The sequence below is a fragment of the Oryctolagus cuniculus genome, chromosome 2 (genome assembly GCF_964237555.1).
Source record: "Oryctolagus cuniculus chromosome 2, mOryCun1.1, whole genome shotgun sequence".
Taxonomy (NCBI): domain Eukaryota; kingdom Metazoa; phylum Chordata; class Mammalia; order Lagomorpha; family Leporidae; genus Oryctolagus; species Oryctolagus cuniculus.
The window spans coordinates 130,065,702-130,091,994 of NC_091433.1; the positions used below are offsets into that span (position 1 = coordinate 130,065,702).

The window sequence follows — 26,293 nt, forward strand, 5'->3', positions numbered from 1 at the left end:
TTTTTTTTTTTTTTTTTTTTTTTTTTAAATACATAGGTTAGGCAACTTCCTGGGCCCCTGTGTTGGCCTAGAAATAGGCTAAACCTCCTGATCACTGACAGATTTCTTGAAAGGTCTAAGTTCCCTTTGGAGACTGGTTTCCTCCTTCACACTGGCAGGGAGGATTTGGGGAGATTTTTGTTTTTGTTTGGTGTCATTGTATGCAAAAGAGCAATCACTTTTTGAGACATAATTAACATACCATACAATTCTCTCATTTACTGTGCACAATGCAGTGATTTTAATATATTCTCAGCCTGTGTGCTTTTTCCATGTAAAACCCCATGATACTTTGTCCTAGAGTTAGGGATTTGATTGCTGGACTTTCCATGTATGGGGATCCCCCCATGTATGGGAATGTGTAGAGGTTTTATTCTGTATTGAGTCTTTCAATTAATCCATTTTTTTCAGTGCTTCCATTATTCCTGGTATTAAATTTTTTAAAAAATTTACTTGAGAGAGAGTGTGAGAGTGCATAGCACTTTAATCTGCTGATTGATTCCCAGATGCTTGAATTGACCAGGACTGGGTAAAAGCTGGGAACCAGGAATGCTTTTCAGGTCTCCCATGTATGTGATAGGAAGCCAATTATTTGACCCATCATTGCTGCCTCTCAGGGTCTACCTTAGTAGGAAGCTGGAAATAGGAGTCAGAGCCAGGTATCAAACCCAGAGTTGGGATGTTAGCATGTTAACCTGTGTCTTAACCACTAGGCTAAATCTCTGCCCCTATTCCTGATATGCTGAGTCATGACCCTGTCCATGGTAGTGGCTGGAAGTTAGATTCCTTTTGGATTTTATTCCTTTGGCAAATACTCCAAGCTATTTTTTTTTCAAATACAGCTTTGTTTTGTCTTTACTGCCTTTTACTAGCTTTTGTCTTCCAGAAATTTCTAGCTATTTCTTATGAGTTAGGGGTCCTTTCCTTGTTCTTTTTAGGGTGGTTGGCTGATACCTTTTTTTTAATGGGATCTCAGGAGGAAAGATAAATGCATGTGGGTGGCTAATAATATTGAACTGCAAGTCTAGCAACCAGACTGCTGTCTCACGTTGTTATCCGGTAAGGTGAAACTGATATACTATTGATAGTCACTATTTTTTTTAAAATGAAGGAAACTAAAGATGATTTTTCCATAGCTGCTAACTGCTTTGTCTCTCCCTCTATTTTCCAGCACCATTTTCATATGAAGTGGTGGTTGTCTTCTATTTATGTAACTCTTTTATTTCCTCTTTCCTTTGGCATTTTTTTTTTTTCTGTTTGTCTTCCTTTCCTTTGTTTTACACTGCTAATCCTTTCCCACCCAGTCTGCCTTGGTTCTTTCTATTCATGATTGTTCCACAGAAGACATATACTTGCTGAGAAGTGTGTCCTATTATTTGTGTTTTTTCTTTCTTTTTTTTTATATTATTCTTTTTTTTAAAGATTTATTTATTTTATTTTTTTAACAGGCAGAGTGGACAGTGAGAGAGAGAGAGACAGAGAGAAAGGTCTTCCTTTTGCCGTTGGTTCACCCTCCAGTGGCCGCCGCGGTTGGCGCGCTGAGGCTGGCGCACCACGCTGATCCGATGGCAGGAGCCAGGTACTTATCCTGGTTACCCATGGGGTGCAGGGCCCAAGCACTTGGGCCATCCTCCACTGCACTCCCTGGCCACAGCAGAGAGCTGGCCTGGAAGAGGGGCAACCGGGACAGAATGCGGTGCCCCCACCGGGACTAGAACCCAGTGTGCCGGCGCCGCAAGGCGGAGGATTAGCCTAGTGAGCCGCGGCGCCAGCCTCTTTCATTTTTTAAAAAGATTTGTTTTGCTTATTTGAAAGTCAGAATTACACAGAAAGAGGAGAGGCAGAGAGAGAGAGAGAGGTCCTCCAACTGCTGGTTCACTCCCCAATTGGCCGCAATGGTCGGAGCTGCGCTGATCCGAAGCCAGGAGCCAGGAGCTTCCTCTGGGTCTCCCAAGGACTTGCGCCATCTTCTGCTGCTTTCCCAGGCCATAGCAGAGAGCTGGATGGGAAGAGGAGCAGCTGGAACTAGAATTGGCACCCATATGGGATGCTGGCACTTCAGGACAGCGCTTTAACCCTTTGCGCCACAGCACTGGCCCCCGTATTTCCTTTTTTTTTTTTTTTTTTTTTTGACAGGCAGAGTGGACAGTGAGAGAGAGAGAGACAGAGAGAAAGGTCTTCCTTTTGCTGTTGGTTCACCCTCCAATGGCTGCAGTCACCAGCGCGCTGCGGCCGGCGCACCGCGCTGATCCGATGGCAGGAGCCAAGTACTTACCTGGTCTCCCATGGGGTGCAGGGCCCAAGCACTTGGGCCATCCTCCACTGCACTCCCTGGCCACAGCAGAGAGCTGGCCTGGAAGAGGGGCAACTGGGACAGAATCCGGCGCCCCGACTGGGACTAGAACCCGGTGTGCTGGCGCCGCAAGGCAGAGGATTATTCTAGTGAGCCGCGGCGCCGGCCCCTTATTTCCTTTTTATAGTTGGTATCCTTTATACCAGGAACAGCCAGCACTCCATATCTGCTTATCTATGTATTCAACTAACTACAGGTTGAAAATATTAACAAAGTTGTGTCTGTACTGAAGGTGTACAGACTTTTTTTTTAATCATCATTATTTCCTAAACAGTATAGCATAACAACTATTTACATAACATTTACATTGTATTAGGTATTACAGATAATCTAGAGATGATTTAAGAATATGAACGAATGTATATAGATTAGATGCAAATACCTTGCCATTTTATTTAAGGAACTTGACTATGAGGATTTTGTTATCCATGGTGAGATCTTGCAACTAAATTTTATTTTTAAATTGTAATGGCTTTTCAATATTTTGAATCTTTATACATTATTGTAGAAAAAAAGAAACAATCTAGAAATATATAAGTAGAGCTGCCTGTCTTCTCTCTAAAATCACCCCATAGCATTATTAGTGGTTTAACATTGTAGTTTTCTAGAGTTTTTTCTATACTTATATAAACATTATATTTATTTACATAAAATGTATAACCTTATATTTTCTTTTTAAATTATTATGATTTAAATTTTATTTATTTATGTATTATTTATTTATGTGAGAGTCAGTGAGAGAGAGAGACAGAGAGAATGAGAGACAAAAAAGGATCTTCCAGCCACTGGGTCAGTCCCCTAATGCCCACAGTAGCCAGAGCTGGGTCATGCTGAGGCCAGGAGCCTGAAACTCCATCTAGTTCTCCCTGTAGCTGACAGGGACCCAAGTACTTGAGCCATCACCTGTTGTACCCAAGGGTGAGCATTAGCAGGAAACTAGAATCAGAAGCAGAGCTAGGACTCCAACCTAGGTACTCTGAAATGGGATGCAGGCGTCTCAAGTGGCATCTTAGCCTCTGTGCCTCATGGTTTTTCTTTTTAAATGGGAATTAGTATATTTTTGACACTAATCTATTTTATTCTATCTAATAATATATAAATACACCAAATATCTTTATAAGTCAAATATTTTAGCTTTTACTTCATTTTTTAAAAATAGAGATTTATTTATTTGGAAAACAGAGTAACAGAGGAAGAGAGAGAGAGATAACTTTCATCCACTGGTCCACTTTTCAAATGCCTCCAACAACTAGAGCTGGGCCAGGCTGAAGCCAGAAGCTCAAAACTCCATCTGGGTCTCCCACGTGGGTGGCAGGGACCCAAGTACTTGGACTGTCATTTGCTACTTCCCAGCAGGAAGTCATTAGCAGGATTCTGGGTTGAAAGTGGAGGTGTCACTCTATGCCAGGCACTCTGATATGGGATGGAGACATCAGAAGCAGTGACTGAAACTTCTATACCACAGTGCCTCCCCTACTTCATTCTTTTTAATGACTGCAGAATAGACATTTAGATGTTCTCCTTTTCCCTTCCCACATTGTTATTTTAAACACTTCTGTATTCTTATACATGATCTCTTTTTATATTGATACTGCAATTTCTGTAGGATATGTTCTTTTTTTTTTTTTAAAAAAGATTAATTTTTATTTATTTGAAAAGCAGAATTATAGAGAGGGAGAGAGAGAGAAAGAATCTTCCATCTGCTGGTTCACTCTTCAAATGGCCACAATGGCCAGAGCTAGGCCGGACTGAAGCCTGGAGCCAGGAGCTTCATCCAGGTCTCTTACCGGGTCCAAGGACTTGTGCCATCTTCTGCTGTTTTCCCAGGCACATTAAAACTTTGATATATACAACCATTTCCTATCACATTCATTTTTCATTTCTAATGTGTTTGTTGAAGAAAATTTAGGGCTGGAGGCTGTCTGCTGGAGCGCCAGGACCAGCACAGAGGTTAGACTGTAAGAAGAGAAGCCATGTTTCGAAGACCTGTGTTACAGGTGCTTCGTCAGTTTGTAAGACATGAGTCAGAAATAGCTAGCAGTTTGGTTCTTGAAAGATCTCTGAATCGTGTGCAGTTACTGGGGCGAGTGGGTCAGGACCCTGTCATGAGACAGGTGGAAGGAAAAAATCCAGTCACAATATTTTCCCTAGCAACAAATGAGATGTGGCGATCCGGGGATAATGAAACATACCAAATGGGTGATGTTAGTCAAAAAACAACGTGGCACAGAATATCAGTATTCCGGCCAGGCCTCAGAGATGTGGCGTATCAGTATGTGAAAAAGTGGTCTCGAATTTATGTGGAAGGGAAGGTAGACTATGGTGAATACATGGATAAAAATAACGTGCGGCGACAAACAACCACCATCATTGCTGATAACATTATCTTTCTGAGTGATCAGACGAAAGAGAAGGCATAGAATGGATGATTCTTCTTTGGCCGTTGTTTGGTATAGTTTCATTTCCAAATCATGTATAGTCTTTATAGTTCCTAAGGACAAGAATTAAAACACTGTTTTATATAAAAAGAAAATTTAAAACATGCAAAAGTAAAGAAAATGGCATCATAAATACTTGTGTATCCATCTCACAGTTTTAATAGTTATCAGTACACATTAAATCTTGTTTCATCTAATACTTTCACTGCTGTCCACTTCCCCCTGCTTCCTCATTCCAGCTAATTTTGGAGTTAATCCTGGGTATCTGATTATTTCATCCACAAACAATTTAGTATCATCATTATTACTTCTGAGAAATTGTTTTTATTTATAAATATTTGTTTTGCATGTGGGTTCCCAGGACCTCATTTATTAAGTGAGTTAAGAATTGCTTGTGGTTAGTCTAAATCTACTTCTTTTGGCAGTAATTAGGTAGCAGGACCAGTTTGCTAGGGTCACACCTAAAACCACATAAGCAGCATATAAGAAATAGCTCCTTTTCCCATTCTTTGTGTGGGACCTGGGGAAGGGAAGGAAAACATTTAGCTCTTCCAAAAGAGTTAGCAAATCCTTCAGGTATAGGACAAAATGATAGTAACAACAACAACAACAACAAAGGGTCCTTGTTTCATTTAACTAAAGTTAACATCTGATCTTTCTGAAGACCTTGCCTACAGTTCTGAAGTCTTATGCTGAAATTAAGGAATAAACTCAAAGTTTCAGGAAAGAACTTTTTTTTTCTTTCCTTTTTGAGTTCATAAAATTTCTGCCTAGAATCTTAAGCTAAGTAAGGATTAATAACGGCTTCAGGCAATGGATATTCTTTCTAATCACTTCTTATGATCAATGTCGCTCCCCCTCTTCGTGGAGGAACGACACAGGACCCTGCGCTGTTCTTTCTGTCTGCTCGGTCCTCCCCGGGTTTGCTGCTGGTTCTTCCCGGGTTGGCTACTATCCCTTCCACCTCCGTGGAAGGGCAGTTCCCCCTGGCCACATTCCCCACTTCCGCAGGGGAGCGGCACACCGCCGGCTGGCTCTTCTCGGGGGCTGCACAGGTTCCCTTAGATGTTCCCCTTAGATGTTCCTGGTGCATGCTGTCTCTCTCCTCCTTTATAGTCCTCCTCCGCCAATCCCAACTCGGCTGCCCACACGCCGAGCACGCTGCTCTCCTCCAATCAGGAGCAAGTCCTACAGTTTATTGGTTGAACTGGAGGCAGCTGTGCAGAAGCTGTTTACTTCTCTCCCAGCGCCATATTGTGGGAGAGCAGATGCATAGAATAAGTCTTAATTCCAGTAACTTAGTCCAGTCCGGATTGCTCCCCACAATCAATATAAGAATAATTGCACCTCAATAATTGACAGCTCCTTGCATAATATTGACTGGAGAAACCCAGGATTGTGGTTATAAAGAGGGATGCTGGCAAATATTGTTAAAGGATTATTTACCAATATATTTTCTATTGAGGATGAGCAAAGTGTCCTTTGAAATAAAAGGATTCTTCATAAAATTTGTGGAAGTGGAATTAAAAGTTTATCTTGTTGCAACCAATTTTTGAATTCATACATATGTAAGGGCTTCAAAAAGTTCATAGAAAATGCATATTATGGGGCCAGTGTTTTGACATAGTGGATAAAGCTTCCACTTGCATTGCCAGCATCCTAAATGGGTGCTGGTTTCTGTCCTGGCTGCTTCACTTATGATCCAACTCCCTGCTAATGGCTTGGGAAAAGCTGTGGAAGATGACCCAAGTGCTTGGGCCCCTGCACTCACGTGGGGGACATGGGTGAAGCTTCTGTCCTGGGGCTTTGGCATGGCCCAAAATCCTTGTCCATTATGGCCATCTGGGGAGTGAACTAGTGGATAAAAGATTGTCTCTCTATCTCTCTATCTCTTACTTCCTCTCTCTCTCTCTGTAACTCTGACTTTCAAATAAATAAATAAAGCTTAAAAATGCATATATTTCAAAAATTTTTCACCAAAACAAACTTACCTTTTAATTTCATTTTTCCAAGCAGTTTTCAAGGTATCCTTGAAATGGTTTTAGGCTATGCTGTTCAACCAGAAAAGACCATTTCATTCATAATGGAGTAAGTAATTGGCAAAGTGGTTCTTGGGTAATTTTGGAGGAAAAAATATTTTTAAGGAGTATATTTAGCTTGAACTTCCAAATCAGGTTTTTTTTTTTTTAGCATGAGTGCTTGTGTACGACCAGTACTTAACCAGAAAGTGGCCTCTTTTCAGTAAGTATAAAAAAAATGTTCAGCATCACTAATCATTAGGGAAATGCAAATCAAAACCACAATGAGTTACCACTCATACCTGTTAGAATGGCTATTATTAAAATAACAAAAGACAACATGTTGGCAAGGATGTGGTGAAAGGGAATCCTTGTCCATTGTTGGTAGGATGTACATTGGTACTGCTGTAATGGAAAAACAGTATGAAGGTTGCTCAAAAAATTAAAAGTAGAATTACTATATGATCCAACAGTTCCACTTCTGTGTACATGTCCAATCGATACATGTATATACCTATGTTCATTGCAGCATTATTCACAGTAGCCAAGATATGGAATCAACTTGTGACTACTGATGGACAAATAGAAAAAGAAAATGTGTTGGGTGGGTGTTTGGCCTAGAAGTTAAGATGCCACTTGGGATGCCCACATCCTGTATTGGAGTGCCTGGTCTCATGTGCCAGCACTTCTCCTGATCCCAGGCTCCTGCTCATGTGTACCCAGCAGGGCATCAGGTAATGGCTCTAGAATTGGGTCTAGCCGCTCAGGTAGACAGCCTGAATTGAGTTCTTGGCTCCTGACTTTGGTCTGGCCCAGCCCTGGTTTTGCCAGCATTTGGGAAATAAGCCAGCAGATGGAAGATCTCTGCCTATATGGCTGTCTTCTGGCTTTCAAACAGATAAGAACAAATAAGTAAAAATTTAAAATATTAAAACAAGAATGAAAATGTTATGTATACATATATCTGTATAACAATACTATTTAGACAAAAAAAAAAAAAAAAAAAAGGAAATCTTGTCATTTGTAACAACATGGATGAACCTGGAGGACATTATGCTAAGTGAAATAAGCCAGGCACAGAAAAGACAATGTGTGTGATCTCACTTACATATGGAATCTAAAAAAGTTAGACTCATACAAGCGGAGGGTAGAATGGTGCTTACCAGAGGCTGGGAAGGAAGAGCTGGGAAGATGTTGGTTAAAGAGTACAGTTTCAGTTACGCAGGATGTTATAAATTCCAGAGAGCTGTTATATAATATGATGATTATAGTTAATGAATACGTATTATGTACTTGAAAATTGCCAGGAGAGTTGATCTTAAATATTTTCACCATCAAAAAATGATCAGTGTGTGAGGTGACAGCTATGTCAATACCTTGATTTAATCATTCAACAGTGTATACATATATTAAAACATGTACATTGTAGTTTATGTGGTTTTTATTTTCAATTATGCCTTAATAAAGCTGAGGAAAAAATAAAAAGATAAAAATAAATAAAGAGGCAGGCATTGTAGCACAGCTAGTTAAGCGGCCTCTTGGGACACCTGCATTCCATGTCAGAGGGCCTAGGATCAAGTCTTGCCTCTGCTTCTGATCTTGATAATGCACATGGGAGGCTACATGTGATGGCTGACGTAGTATTTGGGCCCCTGCCACCCACATGAGAAACCTGGATGGAATTCTGGGCTCCTGGCTTCAGCCTCAACCACTCTTGGCTGTTGTTGGCGTTAGGTGAGTGACCCAGTGGATGAAAGATCTCTATGTTTCTCTTTCTGTCATTTTGCTTTTGAAATAAATAAATAAATATATAACTTAAAATAAATAACTAAATAAAATTATATATTGTCAGCATTTAAAAAAACAGAAAGTGGCCTCTATTCAATGTACAAATTCTGGCAGTTCTTATGTAGCTGGGAATTCCAAGCCTTCAAAGGTCTTCCAGATTTAAACTCTAAGTTATTAAATTTGTATTTTGGATGACATGACCCAGAATTTGTCCTTGTTTCCAGACTTATTAAAATAAGTCAGAAGTTTATTGTAGGTTAATTCTCCAAATGAAAAAAAATTCCAGGTGTCATCTTTTCATTTTTATTTCCCATGTTGCTATATAAAATTGGTCAGGAGTTTTGTTTTTGCCACCTGGCAGTCTTTAATAAGCCAGGCACTGGAAGAACAAGTCCCATGTTACTTAAAATTGGTTTTAAGTTGCAACAGGTCATTGATAGGACAGGACAGAAATTTCTTAAGTTTTTTGAGGAAGAGTTCTAGAAGGTTTTCATTTCTTGGCAACAAATTGCTTGAAAGACTTTGAAATTCCCTTGATTCTCCTTGTTTTTCTCAACTTGCTAGTCCAAGGCCAGTCTACATGGAGATGGTATTTGGGCTACTTCTTTTAAGAGTTTAAATGAAGGTCTGCCTGCGACTAGCATGTCATGTGGGTGCCAGTTTTTGTTCCAGCTGCTCCACTTCTGATCCAGCTGTCTGCTAATGTGCCTGAGAAAACAGTGAAAGATGGCACAAGTACTTGGGTTCCTGTACCCACGTGGGAGACCTGAATGAAGTTCCTGGCTCCTGGCTTCAGCCTGGCCCAGCTCTGGCTTTTGCAGTTCCTTGGGGAGTGAACCAGTGGATGAAAGATTTCTGTCTCTCCTCTCTTTCTCTGTAACTCTGCCTTTCAAAAAAAAAAAAAAAATCTTAAAAAAAAAAAAGTTTAAATAAAGGAGAGTTGATCATTCTGTCTGGCCCACAAGTGAAGAATGGCTGCAATCTAGACCTCTCTATACCTGAGTTGAAATATGAGCATTTCCTGCAAGTTTATTTCTGATAATACTGTTTTTGTACCATTAGATTATTTTGATCAGATAAAATTTTTAGAACATATTCTATTCAAATCACTGCTTGTTGAGGCTGGCACTGTGGTGCAGCAGGTTAACGCTCTGGCCTGAAGTACCGGCATCCCATATGGGCGCCGGTTCTAGTCCCAGCTGCTCCTCTTCCGATCCAGCTCTCTGTTTTGGCCTAGGAAAGCAGTAGAAGATGGCCCAAGTCCTTGGGCTCCTGCACCGGTATGGGAGACCTGGAAGAGGCTGCTGGCTCCTGGCTTTGGATCGGCGCAGCTCTGGCCATTGCGGCCATCTGGGGAGTGAACCCGCGGATGGAAGACCTCTCTCTCTGTCTCTACTTCTCTCTGTAACTCTCTTTCAAATAAATAAAATAAATCTTAAACAAACAAACAAACAACAAATCACTGCTTGAATGTTGTCACCAAAATAATGATTTACTAATAAGGAGACCCATGGCTCTAGGAATAGCTGCATTAGATCCTTGTTTATTGCAGTGTTCTTGTTCTCAGAGACAACATACAAAGCAGGCAGTCAGCCCTATTAAATAAATGAGTAACTAAAATGAAATCCATTCGGAAGCATATGAAGAGAATGAACCTGCAGGGAAATTCCTGTTTTTGCTTTCCTTCATACTAGAATCAGTTTGATAGAAAGCCAGGGGTCAGAGAGCGATCTGCTGCTCTTTATCAGCTTGAAGTGAGAACTCTAGTATTATTACTTTATCACTAGTTAATTCAAAGATGATGTTATAGGTTATGTGCATAACTGAGAGGCTCCTGTGAGCCTAGCCTCTGTAAACCATATATTTAGGCATTTTTTTGTTTTAGATTTATTTATTTTGAGAGGCAGAGGGACAGAGAGAGGGGGAGAAACAGAGATAGCTCTTCCATCTGCTGGTTCATTCTCCAGATGATTGTAACAACCAGGTCTGGGCCAGGCTGAAGGTGGAGCCAGAACTCCATCCTGATCTCCCACATGGTGGCAGGGACTCAAGTCCTTGGGCCATCCTCTGCTGCCTTCCTAGGAACAGTATCAGGGAGCTGGATTGGAAGTAGAGGAGATGGGACTAGAACAGCACTCTGATATGGGACTCTGGTATCATAAGTGGCAGCTTAACCTGCTGTGCTACGGCTGACTCCTATAGCCAGACACATTAAATATTTCTAATTCATTGTGGAGGTTTATGTGTGGCTTAAATTAATTTGACTGCTTTGTAGAGTTGTGCAGGTTGTATAGTTTCCAGCTACTGCTTATCTGAGGTGGTTTCATTTATACTATAGACAGTGTAGCTCTACATAGTCACTGGGAAAACTATCCAGCAGATGGCAGTGAAGTGTCTTGAAGAGGGGAAAGGTACTAGTGGGTAAGTGTAGACCCTTAAGTATTTAAGAATTTCTTATGAAACTATAAATGAGAATTCTTTTAAAAGTTGTGTTTATAGAGTCAATAATTTTAAGTATACTGTTGGTATATTATCCCCTCTTTCCTCTGTTTTTTCTCCCATATTTTCCTTATTTTTAATACTGATAGTTCTTTTTTTCTTGTTTGTTTGCTTGCTCCTTTGTTTTTTTCTTCCTTCCTTGCAGAAGTGAGCTCTTAAGTGAATTTACTATAAAAGTGTTTTGGACTTCTATTTTTGATATGTTTAGTTTGTTCACTATTTAGCAACTCTGAAGCCTTAGTGTGGATGTTCTTGCTATGTGGAGATGACAGTGCTTGGATCCAATTAATAGTCCCATTGTATGTTGAATAAACCTCACATTTTTGCCAGGGATTTGAGTATTACTCACTTGTGATACTATCATTGTGTGTCAGCTGGGTTCCAAGTTCATTTGCTGTTGCTCAGAGTTTTCAGAAAGTTGTCCTGGGTAGCACTAGGCTTTTGATATTATTCCCCAACTGGAGATACTGTTTCTATAGTTAGGTTGGGAAATTTTGTTTGTTCTTTTTGCCTCAAGATTAGTTATGGTGCAGGTGGGGTGACTCTTTGTCCCTAGAGTTTATCAGTGTGCAGCATCTCTTGGTGGGGACATTACTTATATTTATTTGGATTTCATTTCTGTGGCATTAAATACAAGGAGGAGTTTAAAATTGTATGTACAGTATAAACTAATCAAGCCAGATAACCTGCCTTTCTATCATTTTATCTTTTCTTGTGTTTAGAACCTACCAGCTCCTCTTCTTTAGTTCTTCATGCAGTGTGTAATACATTATTATTATTACTTTTTTATTTGACAGAGTTAGACAGTGAGAGAGAGAGACAGAGAGAAAGGTCTTCCTTCTGTTTGTTCACCCCCCAAATGGCCGCTACAGCCAGCGTGCTGCACCAATCCGAAGCCAGGAGCCCGGTACTTCCTCCTGGTCTCCCATGCGGGTGCAGGGGCCCTAGCACTTGGGCCATCCTCCACTGCCTTTCTGGGCCACAGCAGAGAGCTGGACTGGAAGAGGAGCAACTGGGACTAGAACCCAGGGTCTATATGGGACGCCAGCGCTGCAAGCGGAGGATTAACCAAGTGAGCCACGGTGCCGGCCTCCATTGCGTGTGTAATACATTATTGTGGACTCTGGTCACACCACTGTGCTGTCCAAATTTGAACTTGTTACTTCCGTTTGATTGTATTCCCAGGCTATAATAATCACTATTCTAAGTTCAGATAAACTATTTTTCCATATATGAAGGAGAGCATACATTATTTATCTTTCTGTGTCCAGTTTATTTCACTTAACACAATGATCTCCAGTTCCATCCATTTAGCTGCAAATTTAGGGTTTCATTCTTTTTTAATGGCTGAATAATAGTCCATTGTGAATATATATTGCACTTTTATTCATTCATCCATGGACAGCTAGGTTGATTCTGGATCTTAGGTACTGTGAATAATACTGCAGTGAATATGGGAGTGCAGATATTTCTTTTATATGTTGATTTCAGTGCCTTCAGATAAAACAATGAAGGTTGGCCTGGTATATGCTGAAACGATGGGGCCACCTCACAGTCCTATAAGGGTGCCTAGTCCCCTGTCAACCCTCCTAGCCAAACTCAGCATCAGTGGAGAATAAGGATTTTACCTTCTGGTAAAAATCCCCTGATTACATGCGTGCATGAGAGCTGCCACAGCCACTACTGGTGTCAATGGTGCCTTCTCCCTGCCATTTCCAGGCACCCTTGTGGAGGGACGGGGAGAAATAATTGAAGTGAATTTGTATACTCACTATAGCCAGTGTCCCCTCCCCACCCCGCTTTTTTTTTTTTTTTTTTAAAGATTTATTTAGTTATTTGAAAGAGTTACAGAGAGAGAGAGAGGGGGAGAGAGCAAGATCTTTCTTTACTCCCCAAATGGCTGCAAGGACCGGCCCTGGGCTGATCCAAACCCAAGAGCTAGGATCTTCATGTGAGTTTCCCACATGGTTTCAGCATCCCAAGCACTTGGGCCATCTTCTGTTGCTTTCACAGGTGCATTAGCCGGGAGCTGGATAGGAAGTGGAGCAGCTGGGTCTCCAACCAGTACCTATATGGGATGCTGGCTTTGCAGATGGCGGCTTAACCTGTTGCGCCACAGTGCTGGCCCCACTACTAAAGTTTTCATTGATTGCTCCAGAGCCCTATAATGTACTTTGTTTCTTTAGCAACTTCTGAAAAAATAGTTTCTTGTGGTCACCACATTGGAGAATGAGCTTGTAGATAGGGTGTTATTTGTTCTTTTAGGTAGATAAAAAACTGTGTTATTTAGCACCTTTGATGGAGTACATTATTTTGACTTCAGATCTAGTTTTATTAAGAATTATGGTTTATAAAAAGTATCATAAAAATAATCATGTCATTTCTCTTTGTTACCTCTAAGTTTTTGTGTAGTAAAGAACAAAGTCCCACTTCTTGGAGTTAGATTACTTGAATTCAACTCTGACTGTGAAATGTATTCATTGTGTGTTCTTGGGTACATTACCTTACCTCTGTGTGCCTCACTTTCCTTATCTGTAAAATGGGTCTAAAAGGACCATTCATCTTATGAGACTGTTTCAAGAAATGATGTCTATCCTTATGGTTAGTGCTTTTACTAAATGTTTGCTATGATTAGTCTTTATTATTCAGTTAACTTATAAATAATATAAAAAAGAAAAATTTAAAAATTCACCCATAATTCTGCCACTTGATAGTTTGATATTTTATGACAGGCAGAATGGCATACCTTTCTGGAGTCCTATTGCTTGGGTTTGAATGCTGACTTCATTACTTATTAGCTGTGTCACTTTAGGTCAAATCAACTTATCTTTGCCTCTGGTTATTCATCAATTAAATGAATGATAATAATAGTGATTACCTCATAATATTATTCTTATTTAAATTTATTTATTTTGATTTGTTTGAAAGCAGAAAGAAAGAGAGATCAAGAGATCGAGAGATCGAGAGCGATAGAGAGAGAGAGAGATCTCCCATTTGCTGGTACACTCCCTAAATGTCTGAAACATCCAGGGATTACCAGGCTGAAGCCAGGAGTCCAGAATTTCTTCTGGTTCACCCACATAGGTGGCAGGGACTCAGCCACTTGAGCCATCACCACATGCCTCCTAGGATGGCATTAGCAGGAAACTGGATCTGAAGCAAGTAGCTGAGTCTTGAACCAGTCATTGTGATATAGGATGCAGACTTCCCAAACGGACTTAAGCTGCTACACCACAACACCCACCTATACATCATAAAATTATTATGAAAATGGACTGCCTGTGGCACTGGCATCCCATATGGGCGCCAGTTCATTTCCTGACTGCTCCTCTTCTGATCCAGCTCTCTGCTTAGAGCCTGGGAAGGCAGTGGAAGATGGCCCAAGTACTTTAGCCCCTGCACCCACATGGGAAACATGGAGGAAGCTCCTGGTTCCTGGCTTTGGATTGGCTCAGCTCTGACCATCATGGCCATTTGGGGAGTGAACCAGTGAAGGGAAGAACCTTCTCTGTCTCTACCTCTGTCTGTAACTCTACCTCTCAAATAACTTAATAAAATCTTTAAAAAATGGAATGAATTGTTGTATGTGTGGAACTTAGAAAAATGCCTGGGCATAATAAGTGATAAGTAAGAACTATGTATTTTATTCTTTATAGATATTTGAAAATACACATGGATAATATTAATTTTTAATTAAATTATTTTACAACTTCCTTTTTTATGTTCTTATTTGGTTATGTTGTAATTTTTTTAAAGATTTATTTATTTATTGGAAAGACAGAGTTAGAGAGAGGAGAAGCAGATAGAGAGAGAGTCCTCCATTCGATGGTTCACTCCCCAGATGGCCGCAGTGGCGTGAATTGCGCCGATCTGAAGCCAGGAGCCAGCAGCCTCCTCCGGGTCTCCCACATGGGTGCAGGGGCCCAAGGACTTGGGCCATCTTCTACTGCTTTTCCAGGCCATAGCAGAGAACTGGATCGGAAGAGGAGCAGCCGGGTCTCAAACTGGCACTCATATGGGTTGCTGGCGCTTTAGGCCAGGGTGTTAACCCGCTGTGCCACAGTGCCGACCCTGAGGTTATGTTGTAATTTTTAATGTCTACTATTTTCTTGAAATATTTTGATGACTAGTTATCTCACTTCTATGTTAGAAATACGCTATTTTGGTATCATACTGTACCACTCAAAATGTAGAAACAATATAGTGTATTATCCTTATGTGTAGTCAACTTTCCATGCAGTGGAGCCCCAGAACTTACTTCTCTTGAGAAAACAAAGTAAGGTGTTTTGGATTTCCTATTTCTTTGAAATGAAAAGTTTGTTCTTTTTTATAAACCCTTTAAAATATTTTTTGCATGTATTTGGCAGTACAATAAGTTTGCTATCTTAAATACATAATACATACATACATACATACATAATCCTAATACCTAAAATATGTTAACTTTATTGTAGAACAAACACATTTCAAACAATGTTTGCACAGGTTTTTATGTGACTTAGCTATTAGTATATTTTATAATTTAAGGTGTATCATACCTACCATCATCTCAGTAAGTTTTCATGAGTAATTTCTATGTTGCTTTGGCCTGTGTTGCCTATGTTTTGTGGCTCAGTCTTTTAAAAATGTGTATAATACCAAATATTTTGTTATAATTTGCTAAAATAATGGAATTGTTCAACACTGGACCAAATCTTTGAAAATGGCAAAGTGAAAAATGTCTAAATTTTATGAACTACCACACATATACTCTTCTTCTAGAGTCTTAGAACCTACTTTGAATATTCATAAATATGTAGTATTTAATAGTTTGGTCCTCCAAATAGTGTATTTTGATTAGTCACTAAAATTTCTTTTTCTTTTTCTTTTTTTCTTTTTTAATTTTTTGACAGGCAGAGTGGACAGTGAGAGAGAGAGATAGACAGAGAGAAAGGTCTTCCTTTGCCGTTGGTTCACCCTCCAATGGCCGCCGCAGCCTGCGCGCTGCGGCCAGCGCACCGCTCTGATCCGATGGCAGGAGCCAGGTACTTCTCCTGGTCTCCCATGGGGTGCAGGGCCCAAGCACTTAGGCCATCCTCCACTGCACTCCCTGGCCACAGCAGAGAGCTGGCCTGGAAGAGGGGCAACCGGGACAGAATCCGGCGCCCCGACCGGGACTAGAACCCGGTGTGCCAGCGCCGCAAGGCGGATTAGCCTAGTGAGCCGCGGCGCCGGCTACTTTTACTGTTCTTGTACTTGTTCTTTTTCATTTATTTGTCCGGTTTATAAACTTTTCTTAAATATCTACTATGTCAAGTACTCTGTTAGTGCCAAAGGATGTAAGGACAAAATTAGGAGAGCAGAGTTTATTCATCTTTACTTTACCTTTGTATTTTTTTTAACTTTGTCTTTTCATTATATCTTTACTCACAGTAAACTTAAAAAAAAAAAAAAAAAAAAAAAAAAAAAAAAAGATGGGTAGTTCTTCACATCTAATTAGAGTAACTTCCTTTTCTGACCAGATCAGAGAACAAGGGATGTTTCTGTCAGGATCAGAAAGAGGTGTAGCAAGAAACTGAGGGATATTTTTTTAAACAGCCCTCCCCTGATCCCTTCAGAAAACCATCTTTGCTTGCCTGGTGAGGGGGGAGGATGAGTGAAAAACGCTCAGCGGTGTCTGCTGACTCCAGGCGTGCGGAAGCCAATATTTGGATTTCCAAGACAAGCCATTCCTTTCACTCCCATCTCACTCCTCCCATCCTTTTGATCTAAAGTCTCCTTCCCTAATTAAAGGTTCTCTCCCATGCTTAGTTTACTCAGTAACTCCCCTCCTGAGAAGTACTTTAACCTGTAGTGTGTTTGTACAGCGTTAACTCTGCCCCTTTGGGAAGTTTACTTTGTAATATAACCTTCCTCCCTCTTGATAAATCATCTCCTTCTCCTTTATGAGTGTTCTCCTGTGGTCTGAGTGAAATTCCTCTGCTTGCAGATGGAGCTGGTTATTTCCTCTGGCAATGGAGAGCACTGGGACTGTCCGGGAGAGCTCTTGCTCCAAATCTTGACTACATAGAGTGGTGTAAAGGTGTTTGGGCACATAGAGGGCCTGTGTTTACTGGCAGTATGCCAAGATTCATCGGCTATAAATTTTTTTTTTTTTATGATCAGGATTCTGAGCAAATGTTGGAGGCCAAGGAGAGAAAGAAAGAGACATTAAAGTGGAGAGAGAAAGATTCGTTTATTTAAAATTTTTTTTAAATTTAGTGTCTACTATGCATTCAATATATAAAGTTGAATAAAATATGGTTCTTGTTCTTGAAGAGCACATTATGTAAACATCAAATTATGGTGTATAAATGTATTGTGTATTTACAAGGGTGAACAGATGAAGTAACAACTAGTTTTTCTTTTTTTAAGATTGATTTATTTGAAAGGCAGAGTTAACAGAGAGAGGAGGAGATACAGAGATCTTCATGTGCTGGTTCACTCCTTAAATGGCCATGGTGGCTGAGACTGGGCCAGGTTGAAGCTAGAAGCCAGGAGCTTCTTCTGGGTCTCCTATAGGCGTGCAGAGGCCAAGCACTAGGGCCATCCTCTGCTGCTTTCCCAGGTGCATTATCAGGGAGCTGGATCTGAAATGGAGCAGCCAGAACTCGATCCAGTACCCATATGGAATGCCGGTGTCAGAGACAGTAGCTTAACCCGCTTTGCCACAACAGCTGCCCATAAATAGTTCTTTGAAATTGAGGCGTTTTTTGATTGGGGATAACATAGTGAAATCCAATTGTTTTTAGGTAAGGAAGTCTATTAGTTTTTTATGGCTGTTGTAATAAATTACCACAAATGTAATGGCTTAAACCACACACATTTATTGTCTTACAGTTCTGTGGTTGAGAAGTTTCATGTGGGCACCACTGGGATAAAAGGAAGGTGTCAGCATGGCTATGCTCCCTTTTGGAGAGTCCAGGAGAGAATACTTTTTCTAGCTTCTGGAGGCTATATCTGAGTACATTCCTTGGCTGATGGCTCTCTGCCTCCATATTTAAAGTTGCTAACAAAGCATCTCTGATCTTGCTTCTGTCCTCACATTTCTTTCTCTGGATTTCTTTCTTTTTATTTTATTTTTTATTTATTTGACAGGTGGAGTTACAATGAGAGAGAGAGAGAGAGAGACAGATAGAAAGGTCTTCTTCCGTTGGTTCACTCCCCAAATGGCTGCAATGGTCGGAGCTACACTGATCCGAAGCCAGGAGCCAGGGGCTTCCTCCTGGTCTCCCATGCAGGTACAGGGGCCCACGCACTTGGGCCATACTCCACTGCCTTCCCAGGCCACAGCAGAGAGCTGGATTGGAAGAGAAGCAAGACCGGCGCTGTGGTGGGTTAACGCCCTGGCCTGAAGTGCCGGCATCCCATATGGGCGCCGGTTCGAGACCCAGCTGCTCCACTTCTGATCCAGCTCCTTGCTATGGCCTGGGAAAGCAGTAGAAGATGGCCCAAGTGCTTGGGCCCTTGCACCCATGTGGAAGACTCAGAAGAAGCTCCTGGCTCCTGGCTTTGGATCCGGGAAGCTCCAGCTGTTGCAGCCAACTGGGGAGTGAACCATCAGATGGAAGATCTCTCTCTCTCTCTCTCTCTCTGCCTCTCCTCTGTGTAACTCTGACTTTCAAATTAATTAATTAATTAAAAAAAAAAAAAAAGGAAGAGGAGCAGCCGGGACTAGAACCAGTGACCATATGGGATGCTGGCACTGCAGGCAGAGGATTACCCTAGTGCACCACGGTGCCAGTCCCTCTCTGGATTCCTTCCCCCTCCCCTCCCCTCCCCTCCCCTCCCCTCCCCTCCCCTCTCCTCTCCTCTCCTCTCCTCTCCTCTCCTCTCCTCTCCTCTCCTCTTCTCTCCTTTGTCTTCCTCTCCCACTTTTTACAACTAGTTTATTGGGAGGTAGAGAGAGATGGAGCAAAAAGGAAGGGGGCAGGGGAAGAGACAGAGAAGCAGACAGAGCAAGCTGCCATCCCCATCCCTTGGTTAGTACCTGCAACAGCCGAGACTGGACAGGGCTGAAGCTGGGAGCTAGGAACTCAATCCACATCTTCTACAGAAGTGGTAGGGACCCAACTACTTGAAACACCATCTGCTACCCCTCAGGGTCTGCATTGGCAAGAAGCTGGAATCAAGAGCCAGAGCTGGGAATCAAACCCAGGCACTCTGATATTGGTGTCTTAATTGCTAGACTAAATACCTGTCCTTTCTTGAACTTTTTAAATGATTTATTTATTTGAAATGCAGAGTGTCAGAGAGGGAGAGGGAGAAGGAGAAAGATATGGAGTAAAAAGAGAGAGAGAGAGAGGGAGAAAGAGAGAGACAGAGATTGAAATCCTTTATTTGTGGTTCATTTCCCAAATGGCTACAACATCCAGACCCGGGCCAGGCCAAAGCCAGGAACCAGGAATACTATCCCGATCTCCTAAGTGAGTGTCATGGGTTCAAGTACTTGGGTCATCAACTGCTGCCTTCCCAGGTGCATTAGCAGCGAACTGGATCAGAAGTGGAGGTAGGACTCCACATGGAACTGCAGTATGGGATACCGGTGTGGCAAGCAGCGGCTTAACCTGCTGCACCACAAACAACTTCCAGAGCCCTTTCCCACTTTTAATCACCCTTGGGATTACAGTGAGTCTGTCTGGATAATCCAGGATAATTGCCCTACCTCATAGCTGAGTAGCATCATTCATTCCACCTGCAGCCCTAATTCCCTCTGGCCATGTAATCTAATGTAGTTGTATGTCCTGGTAATGAGAAGGAGGGCATCTCTGAGAGGATGTTGTTGTGCCTACCGTAGAAGAGCATCATTTCATGTCATTCCTTTGTTTCAAAACTTGGTTGATTTCCTGTTTACAAAAGAGATTCTTAACCTTGTTTTGGGATCCAGAACCCAAATATGATAAATGTATGGTTTCTTTCAACAAAATAATGTTTACACAGAAATTTTGTCATAGTTTTGGGAGGGGAAATTAGAAGCCCAAACTGGCTTTTAAGGCCTTTAAAGTCTAATTCCAGTCTAACCTCTAGCTTTGCTCTTCTCGTAATCCCATCTGTGTTTCTGGTCCAGTGCTTCTGAGATCTGGCTGAACCTCATAAATATCTGTGAGATGACAAAAAAAATTACATGTCCAATGCTGCTTCTTTCTCTTGCCAGAGTTGGGAATCTTTCATGTAGCCACATTGGAGTAATTGTTATTGCTAGAAAAATTCACATGTTCTTACACTTCCATGCTTTTATCTTGGCAGTACCATTGTACTTGCTTTGTATTTCATCTCTCTCCTTTCCTCCCCTCACCTCTACCAGATAAATTTCTAGCAGTTTTTCAAGGGCTAGGTGAGATGATATCTCTTTGTCAATGTTTTCCTGACTCACTTCTTGTTAGAACTTCTCTGTTAACTTCTTTTCTTCTTACACTTATATTTTTTGTATTTCTGTTATAGGAACTTGCTCATTAAGTGTACTTGTTCACATTTGTTTCCTGAACAGGCTATCAATTTCTTATTTACAGTAACTACTATGTAAAGTACCTACTACATACATATAGTAAATGAGTCAATGTCGACATTCAGTTATTTATTTGATCATTTATCAAATATTGGTCACTGAATTTATTCAGCTTTTTCTGGTTAGCTCATAATCTATCAGCATCTTCTCCAGGAGGTAAGCAGAGTAAACAGAAATTTGTAAAGTGGTAAAGTCTGATGAAGCATTTTAAATTATTTGTGGATTTTATACTAATTCAGTTTTTCCTATATGTTGGTACATCTCACCAAAATATCAGAGAGATGTTCACCGAGTTTCAGGATTACATGTAAGTTTGTTTGACTTTAAGTAAAGATTACATGACATTTGGTGAGGTCTGGAGGAGGGGCGGTCATGTTAAAACAAGGCAGACACCATTCCACAGCAGTTGCTGCTGAGTTGAGGTTCTTGGGACTGCCAGTTGGAGAGTCAGGCCATACATATTTAAGATGCCACAAACAGTGGTTCAAATATAAGCTCCCATATAAAAAATCAATTGGTAGATTACCTGCATTTGATCCAAATTGAGCTGCTTCAAACAAGGGCAACTCCGTGTAGCATGTGATAGGATTTCTTTATATGATGGGTCTTGTGAGTGCGTTGTGCAGCGTGACAGTAATTAGCAGAAGAGCAATTAGTCATAAATGTGTATTTCTTTCATCCGTCAATAACAAATAACAGTGTTTTGCCAGTAAATACCTCACTACTGGGATGAGATTTAGAATATCTCCTGCTAGTTCACCATGGCTTCAGTGGAAAAACTGGGGCTGTTTTAGTTCCCTAGCATTCCCTCCTCTTCTGCTTTGTTAAGATGTCTATGAACACTGTCAACTTTTTGTCCATGTCATTCTTGCTAATCTGGGTACAAAATGTTCTGGCATCTTCTTCTTTCTAGTTCAACTCAGTATCTTCTTGTAGGCAAAAAGAGCTCATCTTTTAGTTGCTATCACAATTTAATAGTTTTTCACTAAGCTCTACCCAACAATTTCCTCTTACGTCTGTCTCATTGACCTGTTTGCAAGGAGTGTGTCCTTTCTGTTATTTTCTACCTGATAACCACACTTTCTTTTCAAGGCTCACTTCAGATGTCATCTCTTTTCGCCTCTGGTAGTTCAGTAGTTTATTTTCTTTGATTCTAAAAAAACATATTTTTTGGTATCTCTGTTGTAGAATTTATCACATTATTCTCATTTGGCAAATATTCCCTTCCCCTCAAAACTAAACATTTTGCCCTTCTCTGAGTCTTATATTTGGAACCAATGCATGATAGTAAGAGTTGGTATTGGTGAGGGGTGAGGTTTTATTTTATAAAGTACTCTGTTTAAAGTTTAGCCTGGTCTTAACACAGATCATTTTTAGAGTACATATGGAAGGTGTAGGTCTAGAATTGGATTCTTGAAAAACTATATGCTTGCTTCTCATCTGGAAAGTCTTTGTGTGTTCTTATGTACTTTTGTGTGCCCTTTATGTGAGTCTATGTATATTTGGAGACCAATGCTTTAAAGAAATCATTATACACATTTATATTAGGTTATATGTGAAAAAATGCTTAAAACAATAGGATTGACAAATTATGGTGGGTTCATATAGTGTAGTATGCACAACAAAGAAAATGATGGACCCATAGATAAGGTAGAACAACATGGATTGAGCTCCTTACTTTTATAATATTTAAAGAAACAAGAAACAAAAGTATATAGTTCTGTAATTCTCTTTAATGTTCCAGAATAGGTAAAACTAACCAATATTTTAATATATATATATATATGTATTTAAATATAGAGAAGACCAAGGAAATGCTTACTGTAAACTGAGGATAATAGGTATTAGGGAAAGGAACAGTGTAATTACTGCAGAGAGATACTTGATAGGTAAAAGTAAAAATGATTTTGGTAACCAAGGGACTTGGGGCAAATTATCTAACTTCTTAGCCTCAGGTTTTTTTTGAGTGTAAACTAGAATATGTAACTACATTAATGAAAGTTGTAAGAAGTGATATAAACCATGTAAAGCTGTTAGTTTCATGTTTGGCTTATAATAAATGCTGGTTTATTATACTTCACTTTGACTTGAAGCAGATGTTATAGGTTTTCCATAGGGAGGATAAAGTTAAATAAAGGTAGAATAAATTAAAACAAGAATTAAAACTGGAAACAATGATAAGGACAAGGAAATTGTATTTGGATGCTACTGCTACTTTATGTTGTAAGCCATTTTAGTTGAGTATATTATTTTATTTAATATTCAAAATAACCCTGACACAAGATTCAGTTCTAGTAGGTAGAGTTAATCCATATCTATTGGCTTGGATGTCAGTATCACCGTTTTATATCAGACCAGTTAAGTACTTTACCCAAAGTTCTTTTTTTTTTTTTTAAAGATTATTTATTTATTTGAACATCAGAGTTACAGTGAGAAAGGGAGAGGGAGAGAGAGAAAGAGAGAGAGAGAGAGAGAAAAGAGATCTTGCATCCTTTGGCTCATTCCCCAAATAGCCAGAATGGCCAGGACTGGGCCAGATTCAAGCCAGGTGCCAGGAGCTTCTTCTGGGTCTCCCACATGGGTGCAGGGGCCCAAGTACTCGGGCCATCTTTTACTGCTTTCCCAGGCACATTAGCAGGGAGCTGGAGCTGAAGTGGGGCAGTCAGGATACAACCAGTGCCCATGGGATGCTGGTGCTGCAGATAGTGGTTTAACCTGCTGTGCCACAGCACCAGCCCCTACCCAAGGTTCTACAACTAATAAGTGGTTGAGCTGGGATTTGGAATATGATTGTTTCATGCTATTAATTATAATTAAATTTAACTTGAAATTTGTGAGAAGATGGTCTGTATTTAGTGTACCCGCAGATGCTCTCAGAAGTATTTAGGTGAGATATATTCTTGGAAAGTGCTATTGAAGAACATAGATTAGATTCTAGGAAGGCACTCTATCTCCCTTGACTATGCAACAGAATCTCATTAAACTAACCCAGTTTGTTTCAGGCCTCCAAGATTAAATTTAACTTAACAGAGTCTAAGCTAACATGCTGGGGCTTAGATGTCCGGAAATTATTTAGAATCTAAATTTCACTAAATTCATTATTATAGGTAAAAATTTATAGCTACTGAACTTCATCTCATATTTATCGTGTTTATTGTATATTTACTGTCTTTGATGTTTATTCTGCTGAAGCCAGATTTGATAGTTTGCAATCAGATTACAGTGTACTTGAAGGATTATAAAAAGATGACTTCATCAAAGATTGCTTACTCACTAGGAAGTAGTTAGGAAGTAATTCACTAGGAGTGAATTAGGGGAGATAGATTTCTTTGGGTATTGGCTCCTTCACAGTTGTATTTATTCTCATATCATTATGATTTGTTAAGAAGTATGTCTGTAGCCCTTGATTTTAGTTTATTTCTAAGTAAATCTGTTTTTCAGAAAGTATAGTTAGTATTGTTTCAGTTTTAGCATACAGATAAAGTTAAGTGACTTGCTAAAAACCTCTAGGAGAAACTGTAGTGATACTAAGACTGGTATTCCCAGGTAATGCTAATAGTAATCCTCGGTCTAATTTTCTAGACTCTTACTTTGTTTTCTACTGAGCAATTTTGTATTAAAATGGACTACTTTTTGTCTTGTGTCTTATATTTCTTTTTTTGAAATTTTTTAATTTTTTAATTAAAAAAAATTTTTTTTAAATTTATTTTATTTTATTTTTTAATTTTTTTTTGACAGGCAGAGTGGACAGTGAGAGAGAGAGACAGAGAGAAAGGTCTTCCTTTGCCGTTGGTTCACCCTCCAATGGCCGCCGCAGCCGGCACGCCGCAGCCGGCACGCTGCAGCCGGCGCACCGCACTGATCCGATGGCAGGAGCCAGGAGCCAGATGCTTTTCCTGGTCTCCCATGGGGTGCAGGGCCCAAGCACCTGGGCCATCCTCCACTGCACTCCCTGGCCACAGCAGAGAGCTGGCCTGGAAGAGGGGCAACCGGGACAGACTCCTGCGCCCCAACCGGGACTAGAACCTGGTGTGCCAGCGCCGCTAGGCGGAGGATTAGCCTAGTGAGCTGCGGCGCCGGCCTAATTTTTTTATTTTTTTTATTTTTTTTATTTATTTATTTTTTTTTGACAGGCAGAGTGGACAGTGAGAGAGAGAGACAGAGAGAGAAAGGTCTTCCTTTGCCGTTGGTTCACCCTCCAATGGCCGCCGCTGCAGCCGGCGCACCGCGCTGATCCGATGGCAGGAGCCAGGAGCCAGGTGCTTTTCCTGGTCTCCCATGGGGTGCAGGGCCCAAGCACCTGGGCCATCCTCCACTGCACTCCCTGGCCATAGCAGAGAGCTGGCCTGGAAGAGGGGCAACCGGGACAGAATCCGGCGCCCCGACCGGGACTAGAACCCGGTGTGCCGGCGCCGCTAGGTGGAGGATTAGCCTATTGAGCCACGGCGCCGGCCTTAATTTTTTTATTTTTTGACAGGCAGAGTGGACAGTGAGAGAGAGAGACAGAGAGAAAGGTCTTCCTTTGCCGTTGGTTCACCCTCCAATGGCCGGCGCACCGCGCTGATCTGATGGCAGGAGCCAGGTGCTTCTCCTGGTCTCCCATGCGGGTGCAGGGCCCAAGCACTTGGGCCATCCTCCACTGCACTCCCTGGCCACAGAAGAGAGCTGGCCTGGAAGAGGGGCAACCGGGACAGAATCCGATGCCCCGACCGGGACTAGAACCCGGTGTGCCGGCTCTGCAAGGTGGAGGATTAGCCTAGTGAGTCGCGGCGCCGGCTTGTGTCTTATATTTCTTAAGAAAGGAGGTAGGAACTATTTGTTTACTACTTTTAGCTTTAAAATTTTGTCTGGAGTGAGCTACTTTTTAAGAAGTCTCCATTCTTACATTATTTTAAGTTTTTTTTTTTTTTTTTCAAAAAAGAGCATAATTGAATTAGATCCCCAATGGGATACTAAATACAGAATTCTTTTCGCATTTCTACTTAGGTGAAAAAAGCTGACAAACTCTGGTTTTTTTTTTTTTTTTTTTTTTTTTTTTTGCCATTTGGGTTGTGGAAACTCACAATGTACTACTTCTGCCTTACTGTTTTATTATTATTTGGTTTGTGTGATTATATTCAGTATTTTTCTTCTTGGATTTTTTTTTTTTTTTTTTTTTTTTGACAAGCAGAGTTAGTGAGAAAGAGAGAGACAGAGAAAGGTTTTCCTTTTTCCATTGGTTCACCCCACAAATGGCTGCTACTGCCGGTGAGCTGTGCTGATCTGAAGCCAGGAGCCTGGTGCTTCCTCCTGGTCTCTCATGCGGGTACAGGGCCCTAGCGCTTGGGCCATCCTCTACTGCCTTCCTGGGTCACAACTGTCGCTCCCCCTCTTCGTGGAGGAACGACACAGGACCCTGCGCTGTTCTTCTGTCTGCTCGGCCCTCCCCGGGTTTGCTGCTGGTTCTTCCCGGGTTGGCTACTGTCCCTTCCACCTCCGTGGAAGGGCGGTTCCCCCTGCCACATTCCCCACTTCCGCAGGGGAGCGGCACACCGCCGGCCGGCTCTCTCGGGGGCTGCACAGGTGTTCCTTCAGATAGATGTTCCCCTTAGATGTTCCTGGTGCATGTTGTCTCTCTCCTCCTTTATAGTCCTCT

General features: G+C 41.1%; 1 protein-coding gene and 1 pseudogene across 4 annotated transcripts in view; both read left to right on the forward strand.

The window, feature by feature from the left end:
* The window catches only part of EXOC6B (exocyst complex component 6B), a 738,880-nt gene that overhangs the window by 82,155 nt on the left and 630,432 nt on the right, over nucleotides 1-26,293 (forward strand). The window lies entirely within an intron of this gene.
* Nucleotides 4,230-4,925, forward strand: LOC127490310 (single-stranded DNA-binding protein, mitochondrial pseudogene; annotated as a pseudogene).